We start from the raw sequence: 15,016 nt of genomic DNA, 5'->3' as shown, positions 1-15,016 counted from the left end.
ATTCGGATGCCATTAGCCGAAGCTAATCAATCATTTGTTCATCCTGGTCATCCGCTTTGGATGCCGTTAGCTGTAACTAATCATTTGCTCATCCCGATCATCCACTTAGGATGTCATTAGCCGAAGCTAATCATCAACCAATCGAACATTCCATAGACGTTTTAGGAAATTATTATAACATGGTAATATCCCTTGAATTGCTCATTCAAACGGTTCATAACAATTTGACAGTCACTGCAACATAATGGCAGACCTTTCATGCTACTCGTACAGGCGTTTCGTAATAGTTTAACATTCAGTAAACACAATAATAGATCTTTTATAATACACAAACAAACATTCCATAACAGTTTAACATTCAGTAATACAACAATACATCCTTCGTATTACTCATCCAACCATTCATGACACTTAATGTTCAATACAATACAATAATAGATTCCTCGTAATACCCATACAACCATTCATGTTCATTAACATTTAGTATAATACAATGGTAGATCTTTCATAATACTCATACAACCATTCATCACAATTACAATTCAATATAAAATACAACCGTTGATCTTTTGTAATACTCATACAACCATTTGTCATGATTACACTCAATAAAATACAACCGTTGATCTTTTGTAATACTCATACAACCATTTGTCATAATTACATTAAATAAAATACAATAGTAAATCCTTCAAAATCCTCATACTACCCTTCATCAGCAGCCCAAATTCATAATAGTCCAATCAATATCTCATAGTCGGTTTAATATTCATCGCAACACAATAATATATATCCACCTCAAACAGGTCATTTCAGAACATTAACATTTTCGTCATTGTTTCAACATTCAACTAGAACTCGATCGACATTTTCTAGTCAATTCGACAATCATCAAGAATTCAATCACACTTCAGCATCGTTTCATCATTCAACAAGGATTTAATAAAATATCATCATAAGTAAATCATTTCAAAACATAAACATCAAACGAGAAAAAGGTGGAAACCACCTACCTACTCCACTTGCGGGTTGTCCTTGTCTTGACGATGGTCCGATCCCGACTACACCACCTAAGACATCAATGGCCATAATTTATTACATTTGCATCCTTAAATCACATTCATCACCATACTTATTTCAAGAGTCCAAGGCTTGTCCTTCCACCTCGGTGGTGGCCTCCCCATTACCACCCAAACTTCCAAATCAGCCATTAGAAAAATTATTTTGATACATGGACCATAATCTAGACCATATTAGATATGTGACCATCACTTCGTCGCAAGTAGAATATATTTTCTCTTCAGTAAGTAAAAGAATATACAGGCTTTTTCAACGTGTTTTTAGATATAAAAAACTTCTAAATTCTAAATTGAAATGTTTATACATGAATCTAATTAATAAATTAATATTTGATCAACAAATAACTTAGATTAAGTTATTTAATCTCACAAAATGGGTCATACGCTCAGTTGTGTTTACTAACATTGTTTCTTAGAATAAATGTTTTACTTAATCAAACAATTATTTGTGTCATTAAAAGGTAAAAAAAATTTGTTAATGAAGGTGAGTTGAATAAAACCATGAAGTCTAACTATTAAAGAACTCAATGTTTTATAGCAAAACAAAAAAAAAAATAAACTAGCCCCGCGACCATGGGCACATGATTGGAATAATCCCGTAGAAAGGAAAGAGAAAAAAAAAGCATGAAGATCAATTCACAAAAAAAATAAATGTTGAATGATGAAATATAAAGAAAAAATTCATTTTTCAAAAAAGACATAAACAAAGACTACAATTAACATGTTTTAACCTTTAAAACTCATAATCGTGGTCATAAGGCTTGGATTGGCCACATAGAAAGCAAATCCAAAAAAAAAAAACAAAACGAAGCAAAATTCTCAATAAAAAAATATAGAGTGGTTAAAATAATAAAAAAATAAAAGAAAAGAATATTGAAGTCAACCTCGTAAACCCACTAACCCCGACTACCATGAGCAATGATAACTCCAAGGAAAGAAAAGTTAGAGAAAAAAAAATATAAAGACCAATTCCAAAAAAATCAAATATTGAAAAAAAAAATTGAAATTAAATCAATTGTATAGGACCTAAAAACAGACCAAATCCAGCTTGTGTCAACCTTTGAAACCCTATCATGAGGTCGTGACTAATCCTATAAAAGACAAAACTAAAAAGAAAAAACAAACCAACCAGAGACCAACCACCGCTCTGCCCCACACTTAGGCTGCACCACTAGCCTTGCCTACATTGATGTTTGGCTTTGCAACCTCTTCTTGAAAGGGGTGGGTTGAGGCACCAGGGATTCTTCTTTGGGTCACATCCAAGACCTTTATAACTTAGGTATAGTGGTTTGTGTCTAATGGTATCGGCCACATCTCCGGCTACAAATGTGGTCATCAACAACATGAAAACCCCCAGAACTAGCAATGCATTAGACGATGCCATTAAACACCAACAATCAATATAAGTGTCGCTCCTTTCTGAATATCGATTTGGTGACAATAATACGCAACGTCTAGCTTTTATAAATATGTAGCATGCATGCAGTGTTTGCCATTTATAGCATTTTTTTTGCGGCAACTCGGATTAATGTGTGGTTGTCTCCTTGCTTCCCAAATTATATGCACCTTTTTAGCTATTTCATTTCTACCACATAATTTTAAACCTGATATTATAGAGAAGCATGGTAAAATAACATTGCTATCTATAGGGCATTTCTAACCTCTCTTTTACGCACCAAGAGAGTTTTGACACATTGTAATCCATAGCAGTCAAGAAAAAAGATATGCGCACCACAAGCCTTAAAATCCTCCCAACCTTTTGGTCTTAAGAGTACTGGTTTTAGAACGAGTGACCTTCATCATGGCCTCAACGGACAGAAGTGGAAGCTTCTGATTGATTTCCTAGCCGGGGATTAGGAAATAAACAAAGAGTGTTTGTTGATTAATGCAATCTCTGAAAAAAGTAAAATAAAACAAAGTTTATGCAGTGCGGAATGCAAATGAGATGAGAGAAGTCTATTCTAATCAATAATAATCTTCAACCATGTTCTTAACATATTGTACATCGCTTAATGGATTTGATCTCACACGCAGGAGCACATTGTGGCCACATCTAGATTTAGAGATTGAGAGGATCTGATTCAACTTAATTGGAGACCTTGATCTGCTGAACCGAGGACTTCAATATTGAAATCATGGAAATGTACACCACTTGCACCCTGATGCAACAAAACAAGAAGCTCAAGAAAGATGTAGATTTTCCAATACCATGAACTTCACATGAAAAAGTGAAGTCAAAGATGCACAAATTTAACTCAAGGAATGCAAGGATCCCAGGAAGTGCATGACAGACACCCAAGGAGAAAAAAGAGTGCACAAACTCATAAACAAAAACAACTAAAGAGAGTTGATGCAATAAAAGAAATGTGTCTCATAACATTTTGACAGTCTTCATTCATGATGACAAAAAAGTTGGTTTTTCTATAATATTCTTATGAATGATAGATTTCTTCACTTCGGGTGCTTTTCAGTAGTGCAATTCCCTCATACCATCTGATTCTTTTTTTTTTTTTATCAATACCAGCAGCTTCCAGTCTTGTTTGATGTTTTCCATGATGACTTTTAAAGCGGAATGGTCTTTAAATAACCTAGAGAATCATGATAGTTTGGTCGTCCTCGACACATGTTGTATGCCCCCGAGCTGTCTAGCAACCAAGACGGGCGTGTAACCAACATATCTAGTTATCACAATTAAATGCACCTATTTTCCTTGCCCACAACCCATCAGACAATCTGTTGTTCTCATCCACGGAGCTTTCCATTTAACTTCTCCTTGCGGAATTCTCTGGAGTTTTGTCTTCTATTTTTCTTCACTCAGATCATTCCACTCTTCCTCTTTAATTATTTCTAATGGTTTTTTGACTAAACCATCAGAAATTGTTAAATGTTGGCTTTTTGATTTCTATATGGCTAGTCAACCATATGTATAGCAGTTGTTCGCAGCGTCTTATTGATCCTTTGTCAATCTTCCTGTGACGATTGATTCTCAGGATAATATTAACTTTCTAGGAAAATATTTTTATTTTCCATGAGGTAAATTCAAGGAGTGGGTGTCTTTATACACCCAGTCACTAGCTAAGAAGTTATAGGTTGGAGAGTTGGACTATGCACACTTAACTCCTTCAATTTATAAAAGCATTAGAGAGCCCCCTACACCAACAGGGGATCTATTTTACAGGTCAATTATTAGCCCAGGACATACTCACGACTTAATCAAAATGCATCTTCAAAGGTCTTCAATTTGGATCTAGGATCTACACATATTATCCTTGGAATGGGACTTATGACCTCCTCCCTCCTGGATAATACTCTTTCCTCCAGAATTCAGAGCAAGCTTTCCAATCTTTAACAACTTTCACTGGCATATACACGGAACATTTGATATATCTGTATGGAAAATGCCCTTTATATTGTGCATAATTTATGCCCGGTTGGTAAAAGAACTAGAATACACCCTGCCAAAATAGAATCAAATATCAATCGCCTGGTGTATGAATCACCCGTGGGCTGTAAGCAATAGACTGAATTTTGAAACAATCTCATCACCTTATCTTGATTATCACAAGTAATAGCACCATTAACACTTGCACAAATTCTTTGAAGCTTGGCATTCCTCAATGATCTTGCCTCAGATAAAATCTTGAAGATTAGGCCTTGGTACACTAGCAAATGAGAACAAATATGGCCTTTTATGCCTTCTCATTTTGTCTTGCCATCGAAGTACCTCAATAATATTTTGATGGATGGACACAAGTTGGATATGTGTAGCATAATCATTGTTCCAGGAACTAGACTCAATTGAGAATTATGACATGTTGTTAGGTTATGACAAAAACCTAAGCTTGCTGCCCTAGTTAGATTCATTATCAGTTTGTCTAATAATATCATACGAAATCATCATGGTTATAACTCAATTGTTACCTCTAATTTGTTTTTTAAAAATATCAAAATTCTTCCAAAAAAACAAGAAAATCCAAGAATATATTTTAGAAGTTGATTGGACGAAACTTTTTCATGTTTTAATTGGACAAAATGAATTTTTCGAGGGTTTATTTGAATTAAAATCTGTTTTAATTGAAGGAAATAAAAAACTAAGGACCAAAATTGTCAATTTGTCATAACTAGGGAGGTTTTATTAGTTCAATCAAGGGCTTAATTGAATAATTTTTTTGTTCTTATAGATGATTTTGACTTCAATTAAAAGGATTTTGAAATTCAAGGACCGTTTTAAGAAAAGCTGAGATATTAAAGGCTTGTCTTGAGTCTAACTAATGACTTAATTGGATTGTTTTAATTGTTTGGTCCCAATTAAGGGCTCGTTCAAAAAATTAAAAATTGAAGGGGTATTAACATTGAAAAGGAACTAATTTTCAGGGATGATTTTGAAATTCAACAGTGTCAAGCGACATTGTTCTGATGTCATGTATATGACCATCATTCCATTTTTCTTTGTCTTATTCCTAAGGAACTAGTTTTCAGGGACTATTTTGAAATTCAATAGTGTCAAGCGACATTGTTCTGATGTCATGTATATGACCATCATTCCATCTTTCTTTGTCTTATTCCTCAAAGCTAGAAACTAGAGAGATAAAAACAAATACCAGCACCATGTCGTTTTCAAAAGAGAAACCCTAATCTTTGTGCGGTGGTTGGGTTTGATGGATTTTTTTTCTTATTCTCTCTTCTTCTTCCTTTTTTATTAAAATATAATGGTGTTATTTATCCTTTTTTTGTTGTTGTTGTTATTTGTTTATTTTTAATCTTTTTTGTAATTGAATTTTGTTTTTAATTTCATCCCACAACATTTGATTTCAAATTATTTTTATATCAAATTTAGTCCACATTCTTTTAATTGTTATTTCTTTTGTTTTAGATCTTTTTTTTATTGTATTTTTTTCAATTTCATCATTTATTATTTTTATGATTTGAAATTTTACTTTGTTTTTTTTTAGGGTTTGCTTTCTATGGGATTAGTCTTGGGCTCATGACCAAGGTCACGAGTTTTGAAGTCTAACATGAGGTGACTTTGGTCTTTTTTAGATTTGTTTTCAAATTATTTTTCAATTTCATCCTTCAACATTTGATTTATTGGGAATTGGTTTTCGTGCTTTTTTTCAATTTCCTTTCTATGTGGTTATCTTAATCTTGTGTCCATAATCGCAGGGTTAACGGGTTAACCCGGGTTGACTTGAATCTTTTTTTTTTTAATTTTTTTTCAATTTTGACTTCCAACATTGGGTTGTTAATAATTTAATTTCATAGTTTTATTTGATTTTCTTTCAGGGTTATCCCGATATCACGACTTGGTCGCAAATTTGCTAGCTCAGATAGACTCGAGTTAGTTTTTTTTATACATTGTTAAAAAAAAGTTTTCAGTAAATTTTTATTTGTATCATTTAAGTTAGTTGAGTTTGTTAAATGAAAAGAAATGATTGAAATAAAAAGAGAATTACATACTTGTATGGCAAGAAGAATTTAATTTTGACTTTGGGGATATATGACCCAATCTCAAAGAAACCTACTTGCATTTTATCACCAATTAATCAAGGAGTCTACTATCCTTACTTTTTCTTGTATATTTTCCATATCAGGCCACCGTTATTCTCTCATTGGAAACCCATCTTGACAACTGCAATGTTATTCTCGCTGCCAAAACAAAAGACTTGTAAATTTTCTCTTGAATGAATACTAGCACAAAGTCCCTTAGAGACCTCTAAGAGGGTGTTGTTGGGGGACCCTTCGATGATCAAGTCAGTATAAGGTATCTTGTATGATACAAAGGCATTAATGAAGGTATTAATGTCAAAGATTGTTGAAATACCTCGTACGATGCATTTTGATGAAGTCGTGAGTATGTCCTGGGCCCAATGATTGTTGAAATGGATTGATGAATTCAGAAATTCTTAAAGCATGGGTCATGATTAAGAGATTGGTCAATTAAATCTATATTTAACTTAAGGCCACAATTAAGAGTATTAAATTGATTAAATGAATAAGGTCACCCTTAAATATAAGCCACGATTATTGAAAGATGTAATGAAACCATAATCAAAATAAGGTATGGGTTAAATGTATTAAATGGGAAAATAAACCCACAACTTGAGTTAAATATGATTCAAGTGTGCTGAACAAGGTTGATAAACCGATAATCACAGTTAAATATAAGTTACATGTATTGAAAAGGGTTAATGAACCCTTAACAAAAATTAAGAGTTAAATGTATTGAATGAGATTAATAAATCCATATTCGAGTCAAAGCATTAACTATAAGTATTGTATAGGGCTGATATAAAATATATATTGAAGATAATGAAATGATTCAACAAATGTGGTTAATGTAAAGCATGAGCTATAATTATCAGAATAAATAAATGAAGCCATAATTGATGTAAACGAAAACAGTCAAGTTAAAGTATGAACTTTGATTAATTAAAATGGAGTAAGGAACATATAGATGATGATATCTTGAAGTATTCATGAGAATGATAGTCTAATATGTATAATGTAGGAATTTGTGGTTATCGTTTAATGATGATGATGAAATGAATTGGAAACCAGGCAGGGTTTAAATATGCATATAAAAGGTCTAATGATGTTTTGCTCACTTCTATTGTATAGTGAATAATGATCGTTTATCATGCTAGTATTTATCTCAAAAAAATTTATATGTTATACAAGTATCTTTTCTTCCAGAATCTCAACCTTAACACAACGCCCTCGTTTTACTTAGTCCTTTTATATTAGGAGGAATTTTGTAATTACCATTTTATGGCATGTAATTAACTTAATGTTTATGTTAAGTTTTGATATTATGAAGTTGTAAGAAATTAAAAGAATGGTGTGTGTGTGTGTGTGACGTAAATAATATCAACTTTACATATGTATAACTGTCACGGACAATTGTAATTGATGAAATTGATTGGGTGGTATGCCTAAGACTACCTGACTATTGGTGATGTGAGTCGAATGTGATTTGGGTTGTTGTTGTTGTGATCTACACGTACTAATATGGATAAAGTTTCGGGTAGGGCTCCTGTGAAGGGGAGACTTTACCGAAATTTTATTAAATTGGATAAATCTCTTATTTTAAATGGAAAACTCTTTGCATTGTTAATGTGCATGCATAATGTATATTTTGTGTTGGCAATGATAGTAGTGTTTTTATTGGTATGTTAATGTTTTGACTTTGCTAGAAATTTTCTGGAATTTCTAGAAAATGGACTTACCGTTTGTTAAAACGGTCAGATATGTTCTTAGATACAGTGAGACCGTTTTTCCAAAATGGATTGGCTCTTTAACCAGTGGACACTTTTGGTCATTTAGCCATTGGACACTTTCATTTAATGCACTTTTGTTTACACTTTTTCTCCAAATGTAACATGTTGTTATACCATAATGTATGAGCTAATGTAAGGGAAGATTATCGTAAAACAAAAATGGCCTGATTTACATAAATATGATCGTTTGAAGTATTTAAATTGATATGAAATTTCAGGTTGTTACATATATTATCAAATATGCATCAGATTTTCAATTTATAATTATTATTTTTTACTAGAAAACACGTTAGCAACACCAGATATTTTTTTTACATTAAAAAGTGATATGATCCGCTTAGCATGGGTTAATAATCTAATTCTTTCTATTCTTTAGAAAGAGGATCTGTTCCTTGAATGTTTTTGTTTAGTTTCAAACAATAAAGCCTTCACCCAAAGGCTTGTCCTTCCACCTCGGTAGTGGCCTCCCCATTATAACCCAAACTTCCAGATCAGCCATTAGAAAAATTATTTTGATACATGGAACATAATCTAGACCATATTAGATATGTAACTATCACTTCGTTGCGAGTAGAATATATTTTATTTTATGTAAATAAAAGAATATACAGGCTTTTTCAACGTGTTTTTAAATATAAAAACTTCTAAATTCTAAATTAAAATGCTTATACATGCATCTAATTAATAAATTAATATTTGATCAACAAATAACTTAGATTAAGATATTTAATCTCACAAAACGGGTCATATGCTCAGTTGTGTTTAATAACTTTGTTTCTTAGAATAAATGTTTTACTTAATCAAACAATTATTTGTGTCATTAAAAGGTAAAAAAAATTTGTTAACGAAGGTGAGTTGAATAAAACCATGAAGTCCAACTATTAAACAACTCAATGTTGAATAGCAAAACTAAAAAAACAAATAAACTAACCCCACGACCATGGGCACATGATTGGAATAATCCTGTAGAAAGGGAAGAGAAAAAAAAAACATGAAGATCAATTCACAAAAAAATGAATGTTGAATGATGAAATATAAAGAAAAAATTCAATTTTCAAAAATGACCTAAAAAAAGACCAAAATTAACATGTTTTAACCTTCAAAACCCGTAATCGTGGTCATAAGGCTTGGATTTGTCGCATAGAAAGCAAATCCAAAAACAAAATGAAACAAAATTCTCAATAAAAACATATAGTGGTTAAAATAATAAAAAATAAAAGAAAAAAATATTGAAGTCAACTCAGTACACCCACTAACCCCAACTACCATGAGCAGTGATAACTACAAGGAAAGAAAAGTTAGAGAGAAAAAATATAAAGACCAATTCCAAAAAAATCAAATATTGGAAGACCAAATTGAAATTAAATCAATTGTATAAGACCTAAAAAAAGACCAAATCCAGCTCGTGTCAACCTTTGAAACCCGTGACCCTATCATGAGGTCGGGACTAATCCTATAAAAGGCAAAACTAAAAAGAAAAACGAAGCAAAATACTCGATAAAAAAAATGTTGAGAATGAAATTGAAAAAGAAATGCAATAAAAAATTAAAATAAAATAAAAAGAATAGGGACCAAATTCAAAATAAAAATTAATTGAAATGAAATGCTAGGGATGAAATTGAAAATAAAATTCAAATAGTAAAAGGGAAAAATTCAAAAGAATTACCAAATTTGATATAAAAATCAAATTAAACCAAATGATTAGGGAGAAAATTGAATTAAGAGATAAAATTAAAGAAGATAAAAACACAAAACAAATAGCAATCAAAAGAATGAGAATCAAATTGGATACAAAAAATAAATGATAGGACACCACCATACCTTGACAAGGAGAAGAGAGAGAAAAGATGGAGGAATAAAAATAATTAAAAAAAGGCCACCAGAGACCAACCACCACTCTGCCCCACACATAGGCTGCACCACTAGAAAGAGGACATCAATGTGCTTCCAACACAGTCACAAAATGTGGTGTTTAGCCGCCGCAAGTGAAGAGCATGTGAGGCGTTCACTCATTAGAGCATGTATGGCTCGCACCAACTACTTTATATATATATCTGTGTGTGTGTGTGTGTGACTAAAAGACCAAAATACCTCTTAGTCCACATGAGTATAACAAAAAAACCAACAGTCAAAGACAAAAAAGCTCCTACAAGAAAGTTTAAGTTTTTTTTATTATGAGGGCAGTAAATTAATATCATTGTTCATTACAAAACGAAATGTACATAAAGCCCTTGGATGCAAGTTTGTTTTCCCCCTAAAATGCAGTAATTAATTGTTTAAGTATCAATGAATTTGGAAAAGATCAATGTGTCCATGTGAAAAAGATCATATGACCCGAATTGCAAGTTATTTGGTTTGTGTAGAGAATGGTGAAATTGTCTTTTCACAGTAGACATCCACATAGTTTTTTTATTTTAGATTATCTGTTAATGTAATATTTATTACAACATAATTTATAATGTGAAAAGATTCATGAAATGAAATTGAAAGGAGAAGAAATAATCATCATGAGCAAAAGAAATCATCCATTGATGATCGTATTGCTACCATAAGAATAAACTTATTCAACGATGATGGCCTACTTCCAAAGGTGTAGAATATTCACTAGCTCCCCTCACTAGCCTTCCCTACATCGATGTTCAGCTTTGCAACCTCTTCTTGAAAGGGGTGGGTTGAGGCACCGGGGATTCTTCTTTGGGTCACATCCAAGACCTTTATAACTTAGGTATGGTGGTTTGTGTCTAATGGTATCGGCCACATCTCCGGCTACAAATGTGGTCATCAACAACATGAAAACCCCCAGAACCAGCAATGCATTAGACGATGCCATTAAACACCAACAATCAATATAAGTGTCGCTCCTTTCTGAATATTGATTTGGTGACAATAATACAATATGTAGCATGCATGCAGTGTTTGCCATTTATAGCATTTTTTTTGCGGCAACTCGGATTAATGTGTGGTTGTCTCCTTGCTTCCCAAATTATATGCACCTTTTTAGCTATTTCATTTCTACCACATAATTTTAAACCTGATATTATAGAGAAGCATGGTAAAATAACATTGCTATCTATAGGGCATTTCTAACCTCTCTTTTAAGCACCAAGAGAGTTTTGATGCATTGCTATCTATAGCAGTCAAGAAAAAGAAGATGCACACCACAAGCCTTAAAATCCTCCCAACCTTTTGGTCTTAAGAGTACTGGTTTTAGAACGAGTTACCTTCATCATGGCCTCAACAGACAGAAGTGGAAGCTTCTGATTAATTTCCTAGCCGGGGATTAGGAAATAAACAAAGAGTGTTTGTTGATTAATGCAATTTCTGAAAAAAATAAAATAAAACAAAGTTTATGCAATGCGGAGAGAAAATGAGATGAGAGAAGTCTATTCTAATCAATAAAAATCTTCAACCATGTTCTTAGCATACTGTACATCGCTTAATGAATTTGATCTCATACGCAGGAGCATATTGTGGCCACATCTAGCTTTAGAGATTGAGAGGATCTTATTCAACTTAATTGGAGACCTTGATCTGCTGAACCGAGAGCTTCCACACTTCTCGAACATTAGATGAGCCATCTGCAACTTCAGCAAATAGACTTATAGTATAGTTCTTGATTAAGAACGAAAGGCTATCTACTGGGAGCATGATCTGTGCCCTGAGCTGCAACTTAAGTCCATTTCCTTTTCATGCACGTGAGGAAGAGATAAATGGACTTGGCTCCAATCACCAGCAAAGAAACATAGTTCTCCTTCAATACCAACACTTACCTCTTTTGTTGCAGAACGGTGAGATCTTACTAAAAGATTGGCATTTGCATTGGGAATGGTGAGGCATCGAAGGACTTTAGCATTTAAATCATGGAAATGTACACCACTTGCACCCCGATGCAGCAAAACAAGAAGCTAAAGAAAGATGTAGATTTTCCAATACCAAGAACTTCATATGAAAAGGTGAAGTCAAAGATGCACGAATTTAACTCAAGGAATGCAAGGATCCCAAAAGTCCATGAGAGACACCCAACCAGAAAAAAGAGTGCAACAAAAACAACTAAAGAGAGTTGATGCAATAAAAGAAATGTGTCTCATAACATTTCACAGTCTTCATTCATGATGACAAAAAAGTTGATTTTTCCATAATATTCTTAGTTAAAGCTTGACAAGGATCATAGTGAATTCCCTTAGAATTACCAGTTTATAGATAAAACCTTAAGTTTAAGGTTAAATTATGCGTAGTGAAATTCATCACTCATTTCTAGCATTATATTTCACATATAAAAAACAAAATGAGCCCTAGAACCACACTAGGTTCATAACACAGCTCTCACAATCTTATGGTAGAATAAATGACACAAAAGATCAACAACTAACATCTACTAAAAGGAACCCAAGATACATAAAGTTCCAACAATCAAAGTAGCAGCAATTAGACTCATGCATCGATAAGGATTAAACTTAAAGCAGTCAAACACAACAAACTCTATAGCCCAAACCACAATCACTATTTCCTACGGGCTACGCCCGTTGTATATATATATATCTTGCCTAATCAACACAATTTCTTGTGATAACAATTTTACAAAACATGTAAATTTCATTACAAACTAACAATTTATGAAAGTATTGATTTTTTAAATGTTCTACCTTGATTTTTTTGGTGTCGAGCTCTCTCTTCAACATGTTGATCTTATCAGTTTGGGAATTCCTGACAGCTTTTCCTTGGACTTTTGCTTCAGTCAGCTCACTCTTAAGCATTATATGTTCCTTGTATGACTACTCATATTGCTCAATCCGGCTTTCTAACTCCGCTTTGACTCTTGAAGACATATCGGTCCTTTCTTTGCAATCATTGAAATATGCTTTCAATGTCTCAAATACAATTTTGGTTTGCATCCAACATGCTCCTAATTCTCCTCGCTCCTTCTCAGATCGATTTCTGGCCACTTTTTCCTCCTTCAATTGCTTCTCTAAAAACACAACTTTCTTGTCTTTCTCCATTAATTGTTTCTCCATAAACTTCCTTAATTTCTCTTTAGTGAGGAGTTGCTCCTCGAGGGAGATCCTAAGAGTTTTACTGGTGCTCAATTCTACCTGGAGCTTTTCTAGTTGTTCTCTTAGTTCTTTCTCGTTGTCAATCTTTTTCCTCTTATCTAGTTCAATGGCTTGCAAAGTCACAGATTCAAATTCGAGATTCATGGGGATAGTTATGAATGATAGATTTCTTTACTTCGGGTACTTTTCAGTAGTGATTGGATTCCTCAAACCATCTGATTCCTTTTTTATCAATACCAACAGCTTCCAGTCTTGTTTGATGTTTTCCATGATAACTTTTAAAGCGGAATGGTCTTTAAATAACCTAGAGAATCATGATAGTTTGGTCATCCTAAACACATGATGTATGCCCCCGAGCTGTCTAGCAACCAAGACGGGGGTGTAACTAACATATCTAGTTATCACAATTAAATGCACCTATTGTCCTTGCCCATAACCCATCAGATAATCTGTTGTTCTCATCCACAGAGCTTTCCATTTAACTTCTCCCTACGGAATTCTCTAGAGTTTTGTCTTCTATTTTTCTTCACTCAGATCATTACACTCTTCCTCTTTAATTATTTCTAATGGTGTTTTGACTAAACCATCAGAAATTGTTAGATATTGGTTTTTTGGTTTCTATATGGCTGGTCAACTATATGTATAGCAGTTGTTCGCAGCATCATATTGATCCTTTATCAATCTTCTTGCGATGATTGATTGTAAGGATAATTTTACCTTTCTAGGAAAATATTTTTATTTTCCATGAGGTCAATTCAAGGAGTGGGTGTCTTTATACACCCAGTCACCAGCTAAGAAGTTCTAGGCTGGAGAGTTGGACTATGCACACTTAACTCCTTCAATTTATAAAAGCATTAGAGAGCCCCCTACACCAACAGGGGATTTAATTTACAGGTCAATTATTACCCAGGACATACTCACGACTTCATCAAAATGCATCTTCAAAGGTCTTCAATTTGGATCTAGGATCTACACATATTATCCTTGGAATGAGACTTATGACCTCCTCCCTCCTGGATATTACTCTTTCCTCCAGAATTCAGAGCAAGCTTTCCAATCTTTAACAACTTTCACTGGCATATACACGGAACATTTGATATATTTCTATGGAAAATCCATTTATATTGTGCATAAGCTGTGCCCGGTTGGTAAAAGAACTAGAATGCACCCTGCCAAAATGGAATCAAATATCAATCGCCTGGTGTATGAATCCCCCGTGGGCTGTAAGCAATAGACTGAATTTTGAAACAATCTCATCACCTTATCTGGATTATCACAAGTAATAGCACCATTAACACTTGCACAAATTCTTTGAAGCTTCGCATTCCTCAATGATCTTGCCTCATATAAAATCTTGAAGATTAGGCCTAGGTACACTAGCAAATGAGAACAAATATGGCCTTTTTTGCCTTCTCATTTTGTCTTGCCATCGAAGTACCTCAATAATCTTTTGATGGATGGACACAAGTTGGATATGTCTAGCATAATCATTGTTCCAAGAACTAGACTCAATTGACAATTGTGACATGTTGTTAGGTTATGACAAAAATCTAAACTTGTTGCCCTAGTTAGATTCATTATCAGTTTGTCTCCAAATATCCTATGAAAT

Source organism: Populus trichocarpa, chromosome 17 (genome assembly GCF_000002775.5).
Source record: "Populus trichocarpa isolate Nisqually-1 chromosome 17, P.trichocarpa_v4.1, whole genome shotgun sequence".
Classification (NCBI taxonomy): Eukaryota; Viridiplantae; Streptophyta; class Magnoliopsida; order Malpighiales; family Salicaceae; genus Populus; species Populus trichocarpa.
This window is presented reverse-complemented; position numbering follows the sequence as displayed.